The 7,686-nt window shown below is 47.2% G+C and overlaps 1 long non-coding RNA gene across 4 annotated transcripts; it reads left to right on the top strand.

The window, feature by feature from the left end:
• Nucleotides 1-249: 249 nt before the first annotated feature.
• On the top strand, nt 250-3,725 carry LOC120644387. Of its 4 annotated transcripts, none has more exons than XR_005663687.1 (6): nt 251-932; nt 1,055-1,247; nt 2,453-2,537; nt 2,931-3,028; nt 3,161-3,311; nt 3,472-3,725. It is a non-coding gene; the product is annotated as an uncharacterized LOC120644387 (long non-coding RNA). The 4 variants fall into 4 exon arrangements; XR_005663685.1 differs by having other exon boundaries at nt 254-932; nt 1,055-1,878; XR_005663686.1 differs by having other exon boundaries at nt 250-932; nt 1,055-2,537; nt 3,161-3,285.
• The last annotated feature ends 3,961 nt before the right edge of the window (nt 3,726-7,686 follow it).

The raw sequence follows: 7,686 nt of genomic DNA, 5'->3' as shown, positions 1-7,686 counted from the left end.
CTAATCACGCGGTCAAATATCTCATTAGATTTTTTCAGAGTTCTTAACGTAAGAGTTCTGAAATTGGTTTTATAAATTTGTTTTATTTAATACCGTAATTAGAGGGCACTTGCTAGTGCGGAAACGGCCAATCTGCCGCGTCCGATCAATCTTGTTCAGCCGCTGATCTCCTCCCTTCGTACGTTGCCCATCCCCTCCAGTCAGATCCGCGCCCGCCGCCGCGCGCGTCCTCCTCCCCCGCCAGCCCGCCGGTTCGCGTCCTCCTCCCCCGCCAGCCCGCCGGTTCGCGTCCTCCTCCTCCACCCGGCAGCCGGCGCACGCGTCCTCCTCCACCCGCCAGCGCGCGTCATCCTCCTCCGCCCGCCGCCGCCCGCATGGCACCGAAGCGCCTGGCCGCGCCCGCCGCGGCGCCGTCGGGATCCGCGTCCGAGGCCTCCAGAGCGGAGGCGGACGCGCCCCTGCACCACCCCTCCTCCCAGTCGCCGTCCAAGACGCCGCCGCCGCGGCCGCCTTGGTGGCGGAGGAGACCGCCGCGGCCGGATCCGATTCCCGGGCCCCCTACGACTCCGACGCCAACCACCGGCCCGCGCTCCGAAAAGCGGGCGCCGCGGCGTCGCCGTCGCCGTTGCGCAATCCCAGGAGCCCCAGGCCGCGCTCGCGCTCGCGCTCCCGAACCCCGGACTTCGCCCTGCCGTCGGCGCGCGCGTCCCCCCTCCCCCTCCCGTTTTTCCTCGGGCCGGCGTTCCTTCACTTGCGTTGCCGCCGCTCCGCGCAAGCTCGCTTCTTCCCTGGCATCCGCTCGGGCCGCCGATCCGTCCCCAGCGTTGCCTTTCTCCGCTCCGGCTCGCGCCTTCCATGGCGTCGCCTTCCGGCGCCCTCTCCGTCGTCGGGAGATGGCAGCACCAGCAGCTCTGCGGCCTCAACATCCATGAGTACCAGCCCCCCCCCCCCCCCCCCCCCCCCCCCGATCCCGCAGTTTGCCCTCCCATTTTTCATCCTGTTCCTGGAGGTTGGGGCTTACGGATTAGGGATTGTGGATTGTGTTGTTCTGCAGGGCGCGGAGATATGCGACCATCCTCGACTCCCCGCTCTCCATCGCCTGCGCGACCTCGGCCATGCTTCCCGCGGTGTCACGGGGGGAGGCGCCCGCGCGTGTGCGGCGGCACCGGCCGCATCGCGCAGGGGTGTACGCCGCCTGTCGCGCGGAGCCTGCTGCCCTCCCCTACACCGCGGTGTCATCCCATCGCGTGAGAGCCCCTCCTCGCCAAACCCACCGCCTTCCCTTGCGCTGCTCATCCTCATGCTTCTGTGCCTCCGGGTCCGGGGAAGAAATCTTGTTCTGGGTCCTCATCGTGCACCTCGCGGCCGCGGGGTAGTCGCCACGGAGAGGAAGACGGCAGCAAAACCGGTCGCACGGAGGTCTGTGGTGCTCGCTCCCCAAGTCCGCCTCCTCAATTGGCATCCGCGTCTGCTCGATCTGGAGCATGTGCCGCTACTTAGTGGTTGTGCGATTGAGAGGAGCAAAGCTGCTGGCCACTGCTTAGATTAGATTGCCCACGAGGGAGATGGATTGGGAGGAGCCGGTGCCATGTTTGTTGCTTGGGTAGGAGCAGATGAGGATAGAAGAACAGAGACGAGGTGTCCTGATGATTATATTCTTTGAGTTGTTATTTTCCCATTTGGAGGACAAAAAAGAAAGAAGCCAACTACTGGGATTACTTGCTTGGTGGAGGCAGAGGGAGAAGAGAAGCTGCTACTGTATGTGTTTGCTTGACAAGGGCTGGCTTGCTAGAGAGAATAAAAGGTCGGGAGCATTTGTAGATTCAGAATATGTCTACAAGTGCTAGCATATTCTTCAGAGATTGTATTGTTTTATGAGTAAGTTCCATTCAAGGAATTGGCATCATATTCATAGGTTTTTTTTAACCCAATTCATGGTTGTGAGTCTGGGCAATTTATGGTTGTTTTTCATCAAATATTTCTGTTAACTGAAAATTTAGTGTAGTTGCTTCATATTCAGGATTTGTTTTTGTCAATCAATTCACGGTTGTGAGTTTGGGCAATAATAAAATTCTTTTTTCTTGGAAGCATACTACATTCCTTTTAGTATGCTTTTTAGGCCTTGCCATGGCTATTCTGTGATCCTCATTGACCTGTTGTTGGACCAATTTTATAAATTACCATTGCGTAGTGCACTGTTTTCCATGGTCTAGATACATGTCATATGCTCTTTGGTATTGCTATGTGCTGGCTGAGGGGGTTGTATATCTCACTGGAATTGGGATGATTCTAAAATTGCTATGTACTTTTTATGATCAGATGCAAATATGAATATTTAGAGATAAGTAAATTTTATTGACATCTCAGCCTATCTATTTACTTTTCTTCTTTTTTACATTTGATCAAGAAGTTCTATCATGCATTACTAATAAAACCAAGCTATGGAATGCAGGTAACAACTACTATTTCATTTTGTCATCGAGCTCGACTGATCGAGCAGTAGTTGTTTTTCAAAGGGACGTGCTCTTCTGCATAAGGTATCCCCAACTCCGATATTGTATCTATTAACATCTAGGTGGCACTATTTTCTTTGTATATTCGCCGTTTGTCGAGGATGCATAGTAGAACTTAAAAAGAATTCACATATTAGATACACATGAAAAATTGCTTGCCAGGATTCGGCTCATTAAATCCTTAAGCTGTATTAGTTTATTCTTCAATTCATCAGATTGTGAATAAATAGTATTAGTTTAGTGTAGTTTTTTTTTCTAGATCAATGTTCCAAGCTGACTCTGCTGGTGTTTCAAAAATACTATTTGTAATGGTAATGGAGAGAAAATATCTTCTACTTGTAATGGCAGTGGAGAGAAAATAGCTTCTACTTTGCTTTGCTTTAGTAAATTGTAGTTCTCGTTCATTTTATTCTCTAGATCAACATTTTGGGGGCGTCGTCATCCGCGAGCTATTTGAGATGGTGGTCGCCGCCGGAGAGAAGATGTGTTTCGGGGGCGTTGGCTCCAAGCTAAAGGTGACGCCATCTTATTCCCCTTATGTTTTACTCAACTCCTTGTATTCTTGATACTTCTGTGCGAGCAACGTAGGAGTGGAACTCCTGGCAACGCTACTGGCTTCGCGGTCTGATTTTTTCTGGTCTTTGCAGGGTGATTTTAAGGACATGGAGGACATGAAGCACATGGCTGTCTGCGAGACGCTTGGCGACTCCGACAAGAAGCTACATTATTTCTCAGGGCGGCAGATTGGAGCAGAGGGGATCCGTGCCAGAAGGTGACGTGATGTCCAATCTCTTTTACGTAAGGACTTGAGCACCGATACAACAATGCCATTTTAGGATTTGATGTTCATAGGACATTGTGACTGAACCTTAATTTGTTGACATTTTACATCTTTCTGCTTGTTCTTGACTCCTCTCTTTGAAGAGTCTAACTGATCCATTTACTTCTGAAATTGTAGTGGTGGTTACCAACTGATCCAACCGAAGACTGCACGATATGTTGCTGTCTACCGAGTGGGGAGTGTCGTTCTTGCCCACCCGAGAACTTTTAAGCCAAGCGGGTGCACAATGTACTTCATCAATAGCATATGTACCTTTTTTTATATAGTTCCAAACTATGATCTTGAACTAGAAACTTTCGTGTGCTATGTTTATACATGATATATGTTTATGCTTGTTTTTTGAATGAGCATCAAGCGACATGTTGCTAAAATCAAACCATGTCGCTTGCACTCCGTGTATCGCACCCGTAGCAACGCCCGGGCATACACCTAGTATATACTTTATTAGTCTTGGTAGTTTTCCAAAGTGTTCTAGTAGTGTGGTGGTAAGGTGCTTCGCGGTCTTTGTGAAGGCCTCCGGACGTCTATTTTTTGTACGATTTAGCACTAAATTCCTACACAAAAAGTTAAATGGGCTGCCAGGATAGATGGTCCACTGTGCCTAACGGGCCGGCCCGGCACGGTAGTCCAATTTCGTGCGCTTTTTTCTTTTTTATATTTAAAAAAAATAAAATTTTCAAAAATATATGTCTGTTTTGAATTATTTCAAAAATACCCTCCGGTCGCTCTCCCGTAGGGCGATAGGCTCTTAGTGTAATTTTTTTTTCTTCAAATTTGCAACGAGGTCCCTAGAAAAAAAAGGGGTTGTCGCCCCTGCAACGGGTGACAGGGTGCTGTCGCCCCCCCCCCCCCCTCGGGTGACCAGTGGGCGGGCCCGCCCACAGGCGCGGCAGGGGCCTGTCGCCCCCCTCCTCGGGCGACCGGGGTATCCCCTTATATAAGGTCCAACCCCCCTTTCCTCCTCATTTCAGCCCGAAAATTCCAGCAAAAATCTAGAAAAAAAAGAGAGAGGTGAGGAAAAGGGAAGCGGCGAAGCCCTGTCGGATTCAGCATTTGTGATCTGCAGGTTAGTACATTTAGTTTATATATTTTTCTATTTAAGTACTACGCATTTAAGGAGGAGTAATTTAAGTACGGGTGAATAATTTAATTTAATTAGTGCTATAGTAGAAACATTTAAGTAGGAGTTTAATGATACTTTAGTTTGTAGTTACGTAGTAGTAAATTAGTTTAGAAAATTAATACTACGCATTTATTATTACAATTGCAGTACTATTAGAGACGTGTTTATAAATTAATTATGATTTAGAATAGAATTTGGCATATGCAGTATAGAATTTGAGTGTCATCACGTAGTTATGAATACTTATACGTTGTAGTTAAATTTCATACTTAGTTTTTACGGATTATTGAATAAGGTAGTGAAGTAAAGAGTATAACTCGATAAGTATTATGTGATATATAGATATGTCGAGCAAGATGCAGTTTTAAGTATTTTATGGTGAATACAATGTTATGTATGGGCCAAATTGAGTAGATCTTTCTGCCTTTAAGTGCACATCTAGCGCCATAGATAAACCTCTGGAAAGGAGTTTTGGTTCCATATGTAAGTGGCTGCAGCGTGGGTTCCGTGTTGATCCGTTGACACATGTGATCACTGTCCAGTCTCTTGTTAATTGGGAGTTAGAAAGTGAATTATGGGAATTGATGATGATACACAGCACTGATGACTGACAGAAGTACATGCAAGTAGCTCTAGAGCGTGGGTGGCCTCTGGCCATTCTTGTTCAAATCCGGGAGAAGACACAAATTGAAATCCAACATTGTGCAGATCAAGGAACTCCGAGTATTCGAAGAGAGACTAATTATGTTGAGTAAGATGAGTCAGAAGAGACAGAGAACCAAAACATGGGATCACAGGGCCTTACTGATAAGGGAGAGAGAGAGGATATATAGCATTGTGGACGAGATGGAGGCAGAAGACCAAACCGCAATAGAGATGGAAGAATATGAGGGCTTATCTGATAACGAGCAGTACTCATTGCCAAAAGAGTGGAAGGAGCATGGTTTTGGCAGTCATGTCGCAGAAGAGGTACGAAATCTGGAGTGGGAGTACAGAGGGAATGAGGTAGTGCAAGGTGCAACATATCCAAACATTGAAGCCGTAAAAGATGCTGTGAGACTATGGGCAATATCATTGAAACGAGAATTCAGAGTCGTAAAGTCTGGCAGTAAAGAATATGAGATGAAGTGTGTGAATGCTAGATGTCCATGGCGAGTACATGTATTCAAGGGAAAATGGAAGTCAAACTGGAAATGTTCCATTGTGGTCAGAAGTTCTTCCCTCACATCGTAATATATCATGCGACTTTGTTGCAAAGCAAATGTATGGGTTTATTATGGACAATCTAAATTATGAACCAAAAATGATTGTTCGACACATTGAGCAGACTTACCAGTACACCATCAGTTATTTGAAGGCATGGCGGGCTAAACAAAGGGTGTTCGAGATGTGGTTCGACACATACGAGGCATCATATGATAACCTACCTCGTATGTTATCCCAGGTTGTTGCTAGAAATCCTGGAAGCTTTTATGACACATACCTCGTACCAGCCGTGACTAGTGGACAAAGAATTATGCAACGAGCCTTCTTTTGCATAGGTGCTTGTGTTAGAGCATTTCAGTTTTGTCTTCCGGTGATCTGCATTGATGGCACATTTCTGACTGGAAGGTATAAAGGTCAGATACTTACCGCAAATCGGTGTAGATTGCAACAACCAAATAGTTCCGCTCGCATTTGCATTTGTTGAGAATGAGAACATAGACAGTTGGTATTGGTTCCTTGAACGAGTGAAGGTTCATGTTGTTGTTGCACGTCCAGATGTGTGCATTATTAGTGATAGGCATGCAGGTCTGCTGCAATCAATACTGAAATTGCAACGTGGAACTGCGACAACGCCTCCATTGTGGCCTGATGTCCAAAACAGGTGGTGCATTAGGCATATAGGTGTAAACTTTTATGACCACTTCAAGAACAAGGATCTTAAGAACCTGTTTAAGAGGTTGTGCACCTAAAATCAACAGAGAAAATTCAATGCATTATGGTAGATGCTTGATCAGTTGACTGCAAAGCTAGTGAAAGTAAGGGCATCAGGAGCAGGCACGAGTCAGGCTGCAGAGGCTAGGGATTCAATTGAGAAGCCATTTTCACACTGGATTCGAGGTGCACCTAAGGAGAAATGGTCTTTTCTTTATGATATCAACGGAATACGGTATGGTATTCAGACAACGAACCATGCAGAGTGTTTCAATATGGTTATGCGTTCTTGTCGTGCCTTTCCTCTTGTGGGAATTGTTGAGTTCATCATGTATGGGTGCATAAAGTATTTCAGAGAGCGTTACACGGCTGCAAGCATAAACATCAGCAACCCCCAAATTCAGTTTTGCAAAAGAGTGACACAATATATGCAAGAGAAGATTGAAAAGGCCAAACTGCACCGCATCATATCGACAGGTACAATGGAGCATAGATTTGAGGTTCTATGCAAGGATAGAAGTGGTCGTGGTATCCGTAGAGATAGGGTGGTACAGGAGAGTTTGATTACAGTAGATGGGGAAGCCTTCTGCTCCTGCATGAAGCCTAAGTTATTGCATTTGCCATGCTCCCATCTCATTGCGGCATGTGCAGAGTCTGGGTTGCAGCCAGGAGTATTTGTTTCACCTTACTTCAGCAAAGAAGCAGATGTATCCACTTGGGGACATGAGGTATACGGGATTGGAATTGTGGGGCCTTTCACTCAGGATAATGAGAATAAGATGTTTATTCCTGATCCAGCCACTAAGAAAGGCAAAGGCTGCCGTCAGACACGTCGTATTCGGAATGGTATGGACGAGTCGGAAGCAAGCAAGGCACAAAAGCGTTGCAGCCAATGTGGAGCATTGGGTCACAACTACAAGAAGTGTCCTCAGAATGCACTTCACGATGCTGCTGACATCGGTCCTGGTTTACCCGTGCACCAGCAGGCCTATCTTCGCACTGCTCCGCGAATGCGAGCCTGTGGCTTACTACCGCCGTCCTGGTTTATGACATCACGGTTGAGGCATATTGCCCCTGAAGAGTCAGGAGACAGTTTGGGCAGCGCTAGGAGTTTTCGGTGCCCACCGCGTTGGAGCTTGTCAGTCGCCAGGACCACAGGTAATTATGAATGAACTTGACTCATACATTCGTGTCGAATCTAGCAATTCTTCGTGGTCCACTTTGTAGGTTGTCAAGGAGTGGCTTGCCGTGCTCTGATGATTGGCTCACCAAGATGCAGCCGTGGGTGGACC

This window comes from Panicum virgatum, chromosome 8K (assembly GCF_016808335.1).
Source record: "Panicum virgatum strain AP13 chromosome 8K, P.virgatum_v5, whole genome shotgun sequence".
In the NCBI taxonomy this organism is placed as follows: Eukaryota; Viridiplantae; Streptophyta; class Magnoliopsida; order Poales; family Poaceae; genus Panicum; species Panicum virgatum.
Note: the sequence above shows the minus strand (reverse complement) of the source record. Positions and strands in the feature narration are given on the sequence as shown.